At 47.5% G+C, this 16968-nt stretch overlaps 1 pseudogene across 1 annotated transcript; it reads left to right on the top strand.

Annotated features, from left to right (window-relative positions):
* Nucleotides 1–4557: 4557 nt before the first annotated feature.
* Nucleotides 4558–7706, top strand: LOC308489919 (kallikrein-4-like; annotated as a pseudogene). The gene is made up of 4 exons (XR_013995416.1): nt 4558–4621; nt 5788–5947; nt 6307–6570; nt 7334–7706. The product of XR_013995416.1 is annotated as a kallikrein-4-like (transcript).
* The last annotated feature ends 9262 nt before the right edge of the window (nt 7707–16968 follow it).

Genomic DNA, 16968 nt, shown 5'->3' with positions numbered 1-16968 from the left:
CACCAGCTCTGAACAAGAGTTGCCGGTTCAATTCCCACATGGGCCAGTGAGCTGCGCCCTCCACAACTAGATTGAAGATAATAAGCTGTCGCTGAGCCTCTGGAGGGGCGGCCTGATGGCTCAGTTTGTTAGAGCGCAAACTCTCAACAACAAGGTTGCCAGTTCACTTGGAGCTGAGCTGCACCCTCCCCAACTAGATTGAAGGACAATGACTTGGAGCAGACGGGCCCTGGAGAAACACATTATTCCCCAATATTCCCCAATAAAAATTTTTTTTTTAAAAGTTTGTCTGAACACTCGATGACATCATCAGTGATATTTCAAACTGCGAAAGAAGCTTTGAGCCCAATATCTAGAAATCTTCTCAACTGGCAGCCCACTAGACTCAGAAACTGGTTTATAATTTGCTCCTGTCATTAACCTTTGTTTTTCTTTTGTTTCCTTAGAAATGCCTCTTATTAAACACCTTTCCTGATTACTTGCTTACACAATACAGGCCCAACTTTGGGAGCCCACTTGCATCACCATCTCTTAAGATGAGACAGAACTGTTTAACTGAACCAACCTCATCTCAGGACTGAATGATCAGTTCCATGGAATTTGGGGCAATCTACCAACTTAGCTTCTGGAATGTGAAATTTCTTACTCAAAGTTTCCAAGGCAGGACTTAGAGGAAGCAAAATTTTTCCACCCCAAAATATGCCTTTTTGGAGATATTATTTTAAGGTGGATATTTTCCAGAAATGAAAGACTCAGGAAAAACCTTTGCCCTTCCCCCTTACTGCCTATAAGAATTTAGACAGAGGACCTGCTCCAGGAAGGGAGCTGCCATCATCGGTAACTATGATTGAATATGAACTAGGTGTGATAGACAAGGAGGAGCCGAGCAGAGTTTGGAGCTATGTCCTCTCTGTGTCCCCTTGTTAAGATGGTCCAGTGAACACTTACTTAGCAGACATTGCTTTCCCATCCGCATGGAAATTGCTTTCCTCTCCTTTGAAGTCCCAAACCACAACCCCCACTTCTTCTTACCTCAAAACGGCTTATAAGCCTTAACTGCCCAATCTGTCCTTGAGTCCCATATTCTTATGGACCCCCCGTGTGCACATATGTAATAAATTTGGTTATTTTCTCCTGTTAATCTGTCTCATGTTCATTTGATTATTAGACCAAGAGAACTTAGAAGGGTAGAAAGAAAATTCCTTTTTCTCCCCACAAGCCTTATGTCCTTGGACAGCACTGCTCCCCAATGACACCCCACTGTTTCTCACCAGTGCTGACCTCTGCCCACACCTTGTGTTCATATGTCAGCTACTTTGTTGTTTTTTTTTTACTGTTTTTCTTTCCTTATCTTTTCTTGTTTTTACGTCAACTACTTTGGATGGGTGTTTCCAGCTAATACTTTTGTCCCACACCTGCTTGCTCTGTCCCACAAATGGTACCAACAGCCCAGTTGCTCCTGACTGAGCCAGGCATCATGCTTAACTCTTTTGCCCCTCCATCCCCACTTTCCATCCATCTGTCAGTATGTTGACTCTAGCTCCGAAATGAACCGTGTACTCATTCATTTCTCTGCTCCCTGGAACACACCATTTCTCACCCAGGCTATTGCCACCTCCCACATCTGTGCTGGTTTCCCTGCTTCTTTCTCACCCTTAAAATCATTCTCCGCACAGGATTCTTTTTTTTAAGTAAGATCATGTCACTCCCTCTACCCCAGTGCTTAAAATCCACTGCATTTAAACCCAAATTCCTTACCCTGGTGTGGAACCCCTGCACAATCTGCCCCACTCCCTCTCTTTGTTCTGTCTCACACTCACCGAGTTCTTTCTTTCTCCTGCATCACTCCCCTCGCATGACAGCTCTCTAAACATCCCCTCCTCTGAGACTCTTGAACACAGAACCTTATCTACAGAACCCCACCCCAATCCTCGTCACTCTCTAACCCATGTTCTCTGCACACATACAACTACCAGATACATATTTGCATGTCCTGTTGTTTCTGTTTGTCCATCTCCCCCACTAGGACATGAGCCCCATGAGCGCAGGACTTTGCTTGTTCTTTCTGTGTCGTAAGTGCCCACAGTAGAGCTTGGAGTATGGCAGGTGCACAATTGCTCTTTAGTGGTTGATGGCTTTGTCGTGCTCCCACTTACTGGGCACCCACCACATGCCTGACACTGTGTCGAGGCACTTTCCCCACATTATCTCTCTGGATATATTTTGGGAGTGAGAAACAGTGGTTATACCTATCTTAGAGATGGAAAAATGGAGGCTTGCGGGGTGCAGGCACCTGCCCAAGATTGCAAAAGTAGAACATGATGCAGTCTGAATTTGAACCTGGGAAAGTTTGCTGGGGAAGGAGGGGGGGAGGGAGGAAAGGTGAGAGAGATTTAATGAGAGAGAGAGGGAATAAGAAAGAGAACGTGAATGAAAAATGTGCAACATCACTGACCATTAGGGACACGCAAATTAAAACCACAATGGGATACTCACCTCACATCTCTCATGATGGCTATTATCAATAAATCAACAAACAACACGTGTTAGATGTGGAGAAAAGGGAACCCTCATAAACTGTTGGTGGAATAGTAAATTGGTGCAAGCACTATTGAAAGCAGTATGGAGGTTCCTCAAAAAAATAAAAGTAGAACTACCACATGACCCAGCAATTCCACTTCTGAGTATCTATCCAAAGAAATCCAAAACACTAATTCAAAAAGATATGCACACCCCTATGTTCACTGCAGTATTATGTACAATAGTCAAGATATGGAAGGAACCTAAGTGCCTATCAATAAACAAATGGATAAAGAAGAGGTGAGATATATACACACATATATATATGTAATGGAATATTACTCGGCCACAAAAAGAATGAAATTTTACCATTTGTAACAACTTGGATGGACGTGGAAGGTATTATTCTGAGTGAAATAAGTCAGACAGAGAAAAACAAATAACACATGATTTCGCTTATATGTGGAATCTAAAAAACAGAATAAATAAACAAAACAGAAACAGACTCATAGATACGGAGAACAAACTGATGGTTGCCATATGAAAGGGGGGTTGGGGAGCTACGTGAAATAGAGGGAGGGATTCAGAAGTACAAAGGGGTAGTTACAAAATAGTCACGGGGATGTAAAGTACAGCATAGAGAATACAGTCAATAATATGGCAATAACTATGTATAGTGCCAGGGCTGTGATAGACTTATTGAGGGAATCACTTTGTAAGTTATATATATATGTCTAGTCACTATGTCGTACACCTGAAACTAATATAATATTGTATGTCAGCTGTAATTGAAAACTAAAAAAAAGAAGGTTCCCAGCAGCATCCACGGTCACAAACCCATGGGTGAGCTTACTTAGATAGCCGTGTACGGCACAGCGATAGGAACTAGGAAGCAGTAAAAGTGGCCTTGGCCATCACTGCTAATTCTACCTTGGAAGCAGGAATTGTAGTACTTAGAGAAATGGGAGGGCAGGCATACCACTTGTTCCCTGAAGGTCAGATCTCAATCCTGATGCCTAAACACAATAGGTATTCAATGAACATTTACTGAATGGAGAAAGAGAGAGAGAGAGAGAGAGAGAGAGAGAGAGAGAGAGAGAGAGAGAGAGAAGAGGTAAGAGAAAGAGAAAATGAGAGAGAACATGAGATGAGAGGAAACATAAGAGGTAAAGATAGAGATCGAGAGATATAGATACAGATAGATAGATAGACAGATAGATGATAGAGTTGAGAGAAAAGCAAGAAAGAGAATCAAAGTTCTCCCGGCTGGGTCCCCGCCGCCACCCTCACTGGCCCCCTGACTGCAGCCTGGGAGCACTGAGCTGGAAGCTTACAACACCTAACCCCAGGAATGTGTCCCTGGGGGGTAGACCAGACAGGGATGCTTATAAGGCCCCACAGGGCCCCTGTGAAAGGCAGCAGGCAGGAGCTCAGCCAGCGCAGAATCCAGGAGCCAGAGGTAGCCAGCCAGGTGAGCCCGATGGCCCCCGTCCGCGCGGGACCCCTGAAGATCCGGGAAGTCGTCGTGATCATTGCTCCCTACAGCTGATGTCACTGTGGGGCTCATTCTCCTCGTCTGCTTGCCACATAAGCCTCTCACTTTCTAGCTTCTCCCCAGTCTGTCTCTCTCTGCGCCAGTCTCTCTATTTCACTGAATCTCTGTCTCCCTGACTGACTCTTCGCCCGTCTCTGATTACGTCTCTCAGGTGCTCTGTCTCTATCTTCCCTCCCTCGCTGAGGGGCCACGTCTCCATTTCCCTATTTCTCCCAGTTTATAGAAGAGGAGACACCTCTATCCCTTCCTCTGTGTCTGGTTCTCTCTCTCTTTCTACCTCTCTCGCCTTCTCTCTTTTGCTCTTTCAGTTTCTCCCCCTCTGTGGGCCAAGATCTCAAACCCTATGACGTGTGTGTGGTGGGGGTGTAGGTCCTTGTCCCCAATAATATCCCAGGGAAACAGGGAGAGAGGGAGAAAGAGAAAGATGGAGACACTCGGGCTGTGGGTCCTCCAGATCCACCTGAGACTGCCCAGATGCCGAAATGACCACCGTGGCGGGAAACTCCAGGGGCTATTTCTTGGGGTGCTTCATAATCGCCTCCACAGGTAGCTGAGTGTGTGTGTGACTGTCTGTGCCTGAGGTCACAGTGTTTGTTACTGCTCAGGCATGACTCGGTGTCTTCCTGGGTGACTAAAGCTTCATGTGTGACAGTACTGTGTGACTGGTGCCCTCTGGTTGCACACGTGTGATTCCTGGTATCACAGGGAATCTGTGTGTGTGCCTCTTGTGTAGCGAGTGTGTGTGGCCTTGCATGCCTCTGTGGGTGGCATGGCGTGGCTGTGAGAGAGTGGGTGAGTCATTGGGTGAATGACTGATAATCTGTGCCTCTGATAACGGGAGGAGGGCAATAGCAATGTCGTCATAATGCTGTGAGGACGTGGGAAGCCCAAGGTGCTGCTAAAAGGGAAATTGTGTTTCTGCGGGAGTCACCCATTGCAGGAAATCTGCGCCTGCTTCCTGGGTCGTGGCTCCTCTGACCTCCAGGGACTCATGTCACAGGACAATGTGATGGTGACTCTGTGTGAGCTGGCTTGTGTGAGGCTGTGGAGGAGGCTGAGCTGGGGAAGGCGAGACTTCAGAGAGCAACACCGCCTCCTTGAGTGTCTGGCTGCATCGCCCCTGTCTCTGCCACCCTGCGTGAGCCGTGCAGGAGCCCGGCACAGTGTGTGCGTGTGTGCGCGCGCGCGCGCGTGTGTGTGTGTGTGTGTGTGTGTGTGTGATGGCATGTAGGTCCATGTAGATCCCGTGGAGTGTGAGTTGAGGTGGGTGTGATTAGAATCAGAAATGAAACCCTCCTCCTGACAAGTGACCCTATCCTGCACCCTGATCTTAGACTCCTGAGTCCTAACCCACACCAAGGAACCCGACCCTCCCTTTAAATGCCGTGCACAGTGGCCCCCCTCCCCACTCCAGGAAGCCTGGTCTCACCTCCTGCGCCCACCTTGCCATCCTTGACCCCACCCCACCCCTAAGAGCCTTGACTGCCCTCAGGATCCCTGACTGCACCCGAGGCCCTTGGCCCAGCCCCTGCACCATAGCCCCGCCCCGAAGCCCTAGTCCCGCCCCCCCGCGTTGTAACCCCGCCTCCAGGAGTCCGAGTCCTGCCTCCTGAGTCAGCCCCCTAACCCTGACCACGCCTCTGCACCGAAACCGGCCCCCAGAAGCTTTGGTTCCATTCTGGGCCCGCCCCCAGCCCTAACTCCGCCCCCAGGATACTTCGCCTCCTACGGGATCAGCCGCGTCGTCAACCGCGAGGACCTCAACCCGCACTCGCAGCCCCGCAGGCGGCGCTGTTGGAGGAAGACGAACCGAGCTTCGGGGGCGTCCGGGGGCGTCCGCAGTGGGTGCGGTCAGCCGCACAGTTTCTACGGGTGCGTGCAGGACGGGGCGGGCCCGGGGCCTGGGGAGACGTTAGCTGAGAGCACGGGCCTAACACCGGGCTCAGCCGCCCGCGCTAACGGGAACCGCGCCGGGAGGGACGCGGGAAGCCCCAGCCCGGGGTTGAAATCTCAGCTCAGCTGCTGAGTCGCTGGTGAGTTAAGGCCAATTGCGGCCTCTGGGTTATTGATGGTGAATGACAGTCTGAGACCACCGTTCAGTACCTCTTGGCGCCGTGCTTAGAGAGAAGTTTGTGGTTGGGTAAGGGGACGGACGTGGGGTTGGGGTTAAGGGCGAGTATGGAGATAACGGTGTAGTTGCCCCAAAACTCACCTGTCCCCCGTTCCCCCAGCGCCTTTACCATCGGGTTGGGCCTTCACAGTCTTGAGGACCACCAAGAACCAGGCAGCCGAGTGACGGAGACCAGCCTCATCGTGAAGCACCCGGAGTGTGACAAACCTGCTATGGCCAACGACCTGATGTTCATTGAGCTGAAAGAGCCGGTGCTCCAGCCTGACCCCATCGGCTCCTCAGGATCGCCCCCCAATGCTTGATCCCTGGAAATTCTTGCGTCGTGTCTGGCTGGGGTCTGCTGGGGGGTGGTGAGCTCAGGAGTGTAGGTTGTCTGCCTTCTCTGAGGGGTTTTGTGCCCGTCCCGCAGGGCTGACCCAGAGCTCTGCGTTCCAGGCAGCCTGCCCAAAATGCTCCAATGCGCGGCTATCTCACGGGTGTCTGCAACACCACCTATGCCCTCGACTACCACCCCAGCATGTTCTGTGCTGGAGGAGGATGGAAAGGACTCCTGCTTTGTGAGAGATGAGGGAAGAGGTGACGGGAGGAGGTCCAGGGAGAGATGGAGAAGGGAGGGCGACAGGGACACGTGGTGAGAAACAGAGACGTGAGGAGATAGTGACAACCGAAGAGAGAGACTGGGAGAAACAGAGAGAAATAAACACCAGAATAAAGAGAAGCAGAAGGAAAGAAAGAAACAGAAATAGACATAGGGAGACAGAAACACACGCACGCACACACACACACATACACACACACCCCGAGAGAGAATGAAAGATGAAAGGCAAAGAAAAATAGGGGAAAAAACAATATATAGAGAGATGCAGAGAGGCCCAGAGACTCTGGAAGCTACTGAAACAGAGAAACAAGACACAAAGACAGAACAAGAACAAACTCCAGAAAACCCGGCCAGCTATTAGAATATAGGGGAGCAGAATTAAGTGCAGGCAGGGCACTGGAGTGAAACCTCTGGTGGGTGTGTTGCTGTCTTTGTTTTTTCCTGTCTTTGTCTCTCTGTCTCATCTGGTTGCTTTCTGATCTCACATCTATCTCCACCTCTCTGTGTTTTGGATTCTTTCCAACAACAGAGTGACTGTGGGGGCCCCCTTGTCCGCAACGAGCTTCTGCCGGGCCTCATGTCTTTTGGAAAAGACCCTGTGTGGCCAACGGAACGTGCCAGGCATCTACACCAACCTCTGCAAGTTCACTGACTGGATACAGAAAACCATCCAGGACTAGGACGCATGAAATTGAACCCCCAAATATATGCTGCAGAAGGAATTCAAGAATCTGAGTTCCCAGCTCCTCCCTCAGCCCCAGGAGTCTAATCCCACTAAAAAACGGATTCTTGTGCACAATGCTCCCTAGTGGCACAATATTGACCCAGCCTTACCAGTGGTAGAAAAAGCTGACTTTTCACCGTTTTTGTCCCTTTCTCCTAAGCCCAGAAATAAAGTCTAAGGGAAGAACCAGCTCTGTTCGAACTGTCCTCTTTGCTTCCATTCCCATTCAAAGGATTCCAGCAAATAGTTTTCCCTCTTTGGGCTTCTTCCCAGCTGGGAAATGGGAGTCTTGGTCAGGAGGGCCACAGGATCCCAAAGGAAGGAGGCATACCTGGGAGACTAGGAGAAACTGATTCTGTGGATGTGGGGCAATTTCTGAAAAGTCCGGCAGCAAATGGCAAACGAGTGGGATTTTCTTGCTTAGTTTATTTAGCTTTAGCTGACCTATTTTTGTTTTGTCTTCTTAAATGCATTTTAAGAATTTTTCATTCTGATCTGCCTTAGGACCCTGCTGCTGTAGCTGGAGAATGGTGGGGGAGAATCGTGGGGAGGGGAGTGCTGCTCTGGGTGAGAGATACGGAGACCAAGGGCAGAGATAGAGGAGACTGAGGACAGAGTCGTGAATTTTTTGAGCCTGGGGATCCTTGAAACTCTCCCTATCTTTTATGAAACCGGCAGTGCCTCAAAGAACTAGTCTTTTCCAGAAATCATGGTTCAGGCTGGAGACCGGGAGGCCAGAAGAGCTCAGGCTGCCTGCGGGTGGAAGTGCTGCTACAAAAAACCTGAGTTGGGGGCTGGTCTTGAGGGCGGCAGTGGACAGCCTGGAACTGCTGGTCTGAGCTGAGACCCTCATGGAAGTTGGGGTGCTTCCAGGACAAGGGGAACCCTGGTTTCTGGAAGAAAGAGAAGCAAATCCCTTCTGGTAAAAAATTTCCCAGTCCCAATTTAGGCTTTCAGTACTACCAACAAGCCTAAAAATTAGCAGACAGCAGAGAAGGAAACCCACTATGCCTCAAAATGAGCAGAATAAACAACAGACGAAAGGCTTTGAGGATGGCAGATGTTAGAGGCTGTTATATTCAGAATATAGAACAGCTTATGCAAGAAGCATTTAAAGAAATAAAGAGACTCAAAGGACTCATCAATCAAATGCAATAAGTTGGATTTCTTCACATCCTGATTTAAATTATCCAAGTGACAGAGAGAGAGAGAGGTAATTGAGGAAGTTTGAACAAATTTGACTTGTAGTAGTTAACTAGATGATTTCGTGACTAAACAGAAAATTTGAAATAAAGAACAAATGTAAGCTCTAAAAATTAAGAATATACTTGTAAATATTTTTAAATTATTAAAAAATTACAGAGCAAATTTGACAAAACTGAAGAAAGTATCAATGAAATGCAAGACATGTTAGAAGAAATTAGTCACAATGCATAGAGACAAAAAGATGGAAAATAAAAAAGAGACGTTAAAATATTTGGACAACGGAATGAAAGGGTATAAGTATAGTGAACATCCCACCGAGGGAAGAATAGAAGAGAGGGAAAAATAGAAGAGAGGGAAAACAATGTTTAAAAAGATAATAAAACTATTGAAAATAGGAATGCAGGAAGCCTAAGGCATTCTGAGCAAGATAACAAAAAATATTTTTGTCCGGACACAACATAGAGAAACTTCAGAGCATCCAAAACAAAGAGAAAATATTAAAAAGAATGAGAAAGGATAAATCATCCGTAAAGAAGAAACAATTAGAAAGACAGCAGAATTCTCAACAACAATAATGGAAGCCAGAAGGAGAGACAAAGTGGGATTATGTATTCATCATGTTGCAAAACTATAGCTGTTGACGTAAAATTCTACACTCAGTAAAAATACCTTGCAAGATTGAGGATGAAATAAAGTCATTTATACATAAACAGAAAGTAAGAGCATTTATCACCAAGATATCTGCAAGGTATCTGAAAGACACCTGAAAAATAATGAACTCTAAGGCATTAAAATAAGCAGAATATACCTGCCTAATATTTCTAATATTCTATATTCTAATATTCTAATATTCTAATATTTCTAGGCAGAATATACCTGCCTAGAAAAAGAAAGAAAAAGATACACCCTGAGAGAGGGAGGCGCCCAGAATAGAAGAATGAACTGTTAGAGGTTGAGTGAGGGTAGCCTGAGAGTCAGCGTCAGGGGTCACCCCTAGGGCACTGTCCCCAACCCCCTGTTCTGCGCACCCTGGTCCTCACTAAAGAAACTTCTATTAGAAGATACACTTAAACAAGAGGGTAAATGATCCTAGACAAGCAGCCTGAGATGCAAAAGGAATGGTGAACACATAAAATAACATATATGATGATTATTCCAAATAAACATTGTCTGCATAAAATGACAATACCTAAGAGGTGATTTTTAAAAAGAGACAGGACTAAAATCCTGGGAAAACAATAGCTTGCAAACAGGAAGAGGGTGATGAATGTATTCTCAGGTCCTTGGTTGCTTTGGGATGCAGGAGGGTGCTAAAATAGTCTTTCACTTGAGACCTTGTTAAGATGAACATGCATAATAAAATATCAAGGGTGATCACAAAAGAATAGAACTAGGGTATACGAATTCCAAACAAGCAGAAAGGGGGAAATGAAGTAAGGGGGAAAAACTAACAAAATCAAATAATCCAAAAAAAGATAGGAAGCATAGGAAAAACAAGGTACTCAAAAGCAAGATAATGTTGTGAAAAGTGCCGAACATATCACAATAAATATCACAATAAATAAATAAATATCACAATCACAATAAATGCAAATGGTTAAACTCAAATCAGAGTGTAAAAGGCTGTTATATGCTCTTTACAAAAGACACACCAAAAACTCATAGAAAATTTGAAAGCAGAAGATGAAAAAAGATTTACCAAAAAATATTACCCCTAAGAAAGGCAGTATAGCTTTATTAATATCAGTCAAATTAAGTATTAATACTAAAATCATTATTAGAGTAGATTGCAACAAAGTAATACAATTTATAACAAAGCAACAATTCTCAACTTGAATATTCCTAATAAAATAGCTTCATAATCCTTAACATAAAACATTAGTACGACCACAGGGAGAAATGGACCAATCGCTCCATGAAAGTGTGAGATTTCAGCACAATTATCATGAAAACAATGTGATATCACACAGACCGCATTCTCCAACCGTGATGCAAGAAAATTAATATTCAGTTGGCACACTGACATAATACCCACAGGCAGAAGTCAAAAACCCAACCATCATCTGAATAACTCATGATGAAAATTAAATCATAATGGGAAAAAATGGATGAAAAATTCAAAACGGAAGTTTTAAAATACAACTGAATGATAAGTAGAAATAGTACATATCAAAAGGTGTGGGAAGTAGACACATTACACTTGTTAGTTTGAAAAAATATTCTAAGGTATTCTACACATGCCATGCATGATGTTGCCTCTTGTAAGTATTTGATTAGGACTATTCAATGGTGATATATTGGTGTCTCTATTGTCACGTCAGACTACCGACCTTCAATGCTCTCTTTACTACTGGAAACAGAGTCGTTAATGTCTTCAAATGTAGTTGTATTAGAAAACCATCCAGAAGTCCTAGAACCAATTCACAAAGCATATTCAAAAGTTTCTGTTTCTGGGGCCGACCTGGTGGCTCAGGCAGTTGGAGCTCCATGCTCCTAACTCCGAAGGCTGCTGGTTCGATTCCCACATGGGCCAGTGGGCTCTCAACCACGAGGTTGCCAGTTCAATTCCTCGAACACAGCATCTTGAGCTGAGCTGCTGCTGAGCTCCCAGATGGCTCAGTTGGTTGGAGCGCTTCCTCTCAACCACAAGGTTGCCAGTTTGATTCCTCGACTCCCGCAAGGGATGGTGGGCTGTACCCCCTGCAACTAGAAAACGGCAACTGGACCTGGAGCTGAGCTGCGCCCTCCACAACTAAGACTGAAGGACAACAATTTGAAGCTGAACGGCACCCTCCACAACTAAAATTGAAAGGACAACAACTTGACTTGGAAAAAAAGTCCTGGAAGTACACACTGTTCCCCAATAAAGTTCTGTTCCCCTTCCCCAATAAAATCTTAAAAAAAAAAAAAGTTTCTGTTTCTCCAGAACCACTCTTGGTCACAAAAATTGTATGAGTCAGAGTTATCTAGAGAAACTGTAGCCATCACCACATACAGCTATTGAGCAGTTGAAATGAGACGAATGCAACTGGAGGACTGAGTTTTAATTTTTGTTTAATTTTAATTAATTTTCATTTAAATAGCCACATACTCGTATAGCTTGTGGCTACTGTATTGGACAGCTACCTCTAGACAATACTTTTAACCCATTTTACAGATGAGAAAAATGAGAGGTAAGTAATTTGCCAAAGGTGCCCAACTGTATAGTAGCAGAACCAGGCGTTGGACCCACGCTGCCTGCCTAAGTCATGGGTGCATGCAGGAATCGGGGGGTGGAGGGTGGAAATGGAAGTGGCCCCACTCACTGTTACGCTTAGTGATCCACTAATACAATGTTTGCTTCTTGTCTCGGTGACCTTATGCTCTACTGGTCTCTAGGTCTTAGTTCCAAAGGAAGGAACACGTCCACTAGGAGATACAACAATCATTCTATTAAACTGAAAGTGAAGACTACTACGTGGTCACCTTGGGCTCCTCATGCTTCTGAATCAACAGGCAAAGAAAGCAGTTACTATTCTGGATGGGGTGATTGATCCTGATCACCAAGGGGAAATTGGACCATTCTTCCACAATGGAAATAAGGAAGAGTGTGTCTGGAACCCAAAAGGTCTGTTAGGCGTCTCAGTACTACCACGCACGAGGATTAAAGGTGACGGAGAAGCACAGCCCAGTTCAGGCAGGACCACAATTGGCCCAGACTCTTCAAGCATGAAAACTTGAGTCTACCCTCCCGGCAAAGAAGCAAGGTCAGCTGAGGTGCTTGCTGAGGGCAAAGGAAAAGATGGAATGAGTGGTGGAAAAGGGTAAATGGAAATACCAGCTACAATCAATTATGAGACAGTTTAGTTAAATGAGGATGGTAATTGTTATACGTTTTCCTTATTTTGTTATGAATATGTTTTCCTGTGTGTGTATATATCCTTGTTTCCTTCCCTCTCTTATCCACTTACCACTTACCATAAAATGTATTAACATTACATCACAGTGTTTAAGTCACAGGATATCAAGGAAAAGAGTGAACGTCACCCAAGGACTTGGTAGGAAAAGATGAGTGGGTTTTCAGTTGTACACAGGATACTTACACCATGTAAGGCAGAAGTATGGTTTTATTTAGGGGCTAAGTAGGGTTTAATGAGATGCATTGGATGCCGACTAACAAGTGTTAAGCCTGTGATGGTTAATTTCATGCATTAATTTGGCTAAGTTAAGGCACCCAGTTGTTTGGTTAAACACTAGTCCAGATGTTGCTGTGAAGGTATTTTGTAGGCGTGATTAATGTCTACATCACTTGTCTTGAAATAAAGCCTGTTAGGTCCATAGTGTAGGGGGGCCTCATCTAATCAGTTGAAGGCCTTAACGGCCAAAAAATGAGGTTTCCGGGAGCAGAAACTCTGCCTCAAGACTGAAACATAGAATCTTGCCTGGGTTTCCAGTCAGTTGGACTTCCCTGAGATTTCGGACTCAGGACTGCAACATCAGCTCTCACCTGAATTTTTAACCTTAGGTCTGCCATAATATTATGAATTTACCAGTCTCCAGTGACACCTGAGCAACTCCCAGGAGACATCTAATGTGTAAGCCAATTCCTTATTCCTCCATCTCCATCTCTCTCTCTGTCTCTCTGTCTCTCTCTGTCTCTGTCTCTGTCTCTCTCTCTCTTACACACACACACACACACACACACACACACACACACACACACACACCCTATTGGTTCTGCTGTTCTGAGATCCCTGACTGATCCAGCTACAGGTTGGAAGGTCTGCAGGTTGGGAGGCCCATCCTTGGTGTGGGGTACTGCAGTGGAGTACTCCAGCTTCTGCTCAGTGCTCCATGGATGGCATCTACCATGTGTCACTGTCCGTGCTCCCAGGGTGGACACCCATCCGTCCTACAAATAACAGGGCCATTCGCCTCTGTGTGTCTTTAAAGAACCTGTGTGAGACGATGTCTCCAGACATTGCCTATGTGCCCTGGGGGTGACAGGAGGTGGGCAAAATTTCCCCAGTTTGAGAACCCCTGGCCTACACCTGTCTCTGTGCCTTCCCTTCCCTCCCCATCTCTGACTCCAAGCTCAGGACATAAGGTTGGGAGGGCTGGGAAAGCTGTCATTTCATCTCTTAGGAGGGCCCTGTGCTTCCAGGTAGCCTGCGTCTAGAAAGACTGTAAAATGCAAGAACTTGATGCGTATTCAGTTTTACTGAGGGTAAGGGGTGGGGATGTCTAAGTGCTGTTGCCCTGTAGTGTCCTCAATCTATTTCAGTTCAACGACACTGGTGTAGATAACAGGACTCTTGAGTTTGGCACACGGGAATGAGTTAGATGCAATGATTCCTTGAAGCATGCCACGGCAGACCAGAGAGCCCTCTGTCACCCGACAGCGTAGGAGGAGAGTGAGGTCAGTGAGGCTCGGGTTCTGCCTGCAAAGCCCGGCTCTAAGATCTGGGCTCACAGATCACACACAGTGACTCCCCAGCTATGAGGAAAGACACCACTGTCTCCAGACTTCTCTCCTAGAGGAATGTGGTGGGATTCCAACAGAAGGGATAGTGGTTCAAGTCCTGGCCAATGGCAGTGGGATGTCAGCGCCCAGTTTCTGTGCAGGGCAGCAGGCTCGGGGGGGGGGGGGGGGACAGTCCTTGCAGGTAGGTCAGCAGGGAAGAGGAGGGGGCTCCACCTACGGGACCTCCCACCCTCAGGGCTTCTATCAAATGTCACCTCTTGCAAGAAGCTTTCTCTGACTGGGGCACCCCTCCCCAGGGCCCTGGGGTACCATGCAAGGGGGGTGAGCATGCATGGGCAAAGCCAGTTCTGAGATAAGAGTCACCTTCTGGAATAGGTGGGGATGGACTGAAGAGGAAGACTGAGGCGGGGAGCTGTGAAGAAGGCTGGGGGTGAGGGTCCTATGGGAGCATGGCCTGACCTGGGGTTGGGGCAGGGGGATAGAGGGAACACCCATGAGTCGGGGGAGGAGGGACTAGGTTTGGGGAGGGTTGATGAGGGAGAGTAAAGCGCAGCCAAGGGACAGGGACTGGAGAACCCTGGGATGGAAGATGAGCAGGTCGGTGCAAAACTGTGGGCTCCAGTGGACTTGGTGAGCATGGAGCAGGGGGCAGCACATGTGGGGGGTCGTAGGCGTAGATGTGTCCTTGGCGTTGCCCAGGTGTCACTCAGGTCGAAACTCGGGATCATCCTTGACTGCTTGCTGCCTCTCACTCCCACCTGCACTCAATCAGCAAATCCTGGGCGCTTGCGTTAGACGAGTGGAAAGTGGACCCCTTCTCCCTCCCTCCCTCCCACGCCCCGGTCAGTCCCGTAGTCACTCCCCCTCCACGTCCTGCTTCTGCTCAGCACTGCCCACAGTTCCCGGCTTCCTCAGCGCCCAGCATGAGGGACTTCGCTCTTTTGAGACTAAGATCAGACACACAAAATGTTGGGCAGGAGCTCCAGTTCCACACACCAGAGGTGGTCTGGATACCAGAATAGAAACCACGCAGAAGCAGGGCGGCCGCCAGACCCAACCTGGTTCCTCACCTCTAATCCCTCATTCCCAGGAGTCTGGGCCCCCTGACCTCTCCAAGGACTATCTCCCTGGGAAAGGGGGTTCAAGAGAAGGCTTGTTGTGGCAGGGGGGTCCAAAGGGCCTCAAATGCCAGGCTGAGGGCAGGGACCTTGTCCAGGGGCGATGAGTAGTTAGTCACCATGGAAGGGCTGGGAGCAGGGGAGGGGTGGGGTCAGCTCTAAGTGTAGAGAACCTTCTGAGGCCACTTGATGATAAATGGAGGGAACAGACTGGAATGTGGGAGGCCAGGCAGAGCAGGACGCCTGAGCTGTGGCCAGGCCAAGGAGAAAATGGGGCCAAGAGAAGCAGGGGCAGGAGGGACTACCACTGGGGACCATTGGGTTGTAGGGGATGGCACCTGGCGGGGGGCGGGGGTCTGGTCACATGACTGGGTGGATGGTGGGGTATCCCTGACATGGGGAAAATGGGAGGAGGAGAGTTTGGGGGAAAGGAGTGAGTTAGTTCACAGTGAGTGAGAGGGGCTTCCCAGGAGCAGGTGGCTGCCCTAGGCAAGAGTTCAGGGTCAGATGAAGGAGATCCTCCTGCTTGGTGGTTGAGCCACCGGAGTTGGTGAAAGACTTGTGAGAGGAGGAGGAGCAGGATAGAGGGCAGGACTCAGGCCTCGGCAGAGGTGAAGAACATCTGGGGAGATGGCCAGGAGGACACCCATCAGCCAAGTCTGATTTGCCAGAGTGGGTGAGAGGAGGAGCACTGATGTCGCCTCTTGTGAGGGTGGGGTGCCCTCCTACCGACTCGACAAGCAGACTCTGGTTGTGAGCCTCCGCCACGCATGGGGATTTAGATGCCATCTTTCTCCCATATTTCCTTGTGGAAATCAAGGGCCAGGGACCCCTAGGTATTGGCCACTGATCTCCTAAACAGTCAGCCCCCATCTTGCAGCCCCTTCCCATAAAGGTGATGGCTTTCCAGACATGGGGAGTGACCATACTTATAATCCTTCACTGACTGGGTGATCTGAGGTCAGTGCTTCCTGCTTTCTGCGCCTCATTATTAAACAAGGCAAGATAGACTCTAGACAATTGCTCAGGGCCTTCTAGCATTCTGAGGCCCTGTAACACAATTTCAAATTCGCAAAGCCTTGGGTCATCTTAGTGATGGTCTTCAGCCTCCAGAAAGCAGGATCCTGATTTCAAGCCTCAGAACCCAGAATCAAGATTGCAGAATCCAGAAAAAAAGACTCCTGTCTTCCAGTCTCCAAATTCATACTCTAGAGTCAAGATTCTAGGAATCTAAGATTCATAAAAGCCAGGCTCATGTCTCCCAGTCCAGCTTCTTAAATGCACCATGTAGAGTTGAAACTCCAGACTTCATATTCCAAAGTAAACCCATGAAACCTCAAAGTGTAGACCTGGACTCTAAGGTCCAGACTCCAAAATTCAAAATCCAAAATCTACCGTTTGTACTCCAGCTCCAGGCCTCACACAGTAGGTGTGAAGGTTTCTTACCTCAAGTTCTAGATTGCAAATACCAGACTCCAGACTTCTAGTTTGAACGTTAGATTCAAAGGCCCAGGATCTAGAATCCAAGTCTGAGACCTATCACTCAAAGGCCAGACTCCAGGATCCAGTTTCCAGACGCAAACTCCAGAACACAGACTACACCAAAATCCACACGCTAGGCTTCAGGTCATGAAAGCCCAACTCTAGACCCC

This window comes from Rhinolophus hipposideros (assembly GCF_964194185.1).
Source record: "Rhinolophus hipposideros genome assembly, chromosome: 21".
NCBI lineage: Eukaryota > Metazoa > Chordata > Mammalia > Chiroptera > Rhinolophidae > Rhinolophus > Rhinolophus hipposideros.
Note: the sequence above shows the minus strand (reverse complement) of the source record. Positions and strands in the feature narration are given on the sequence as shown.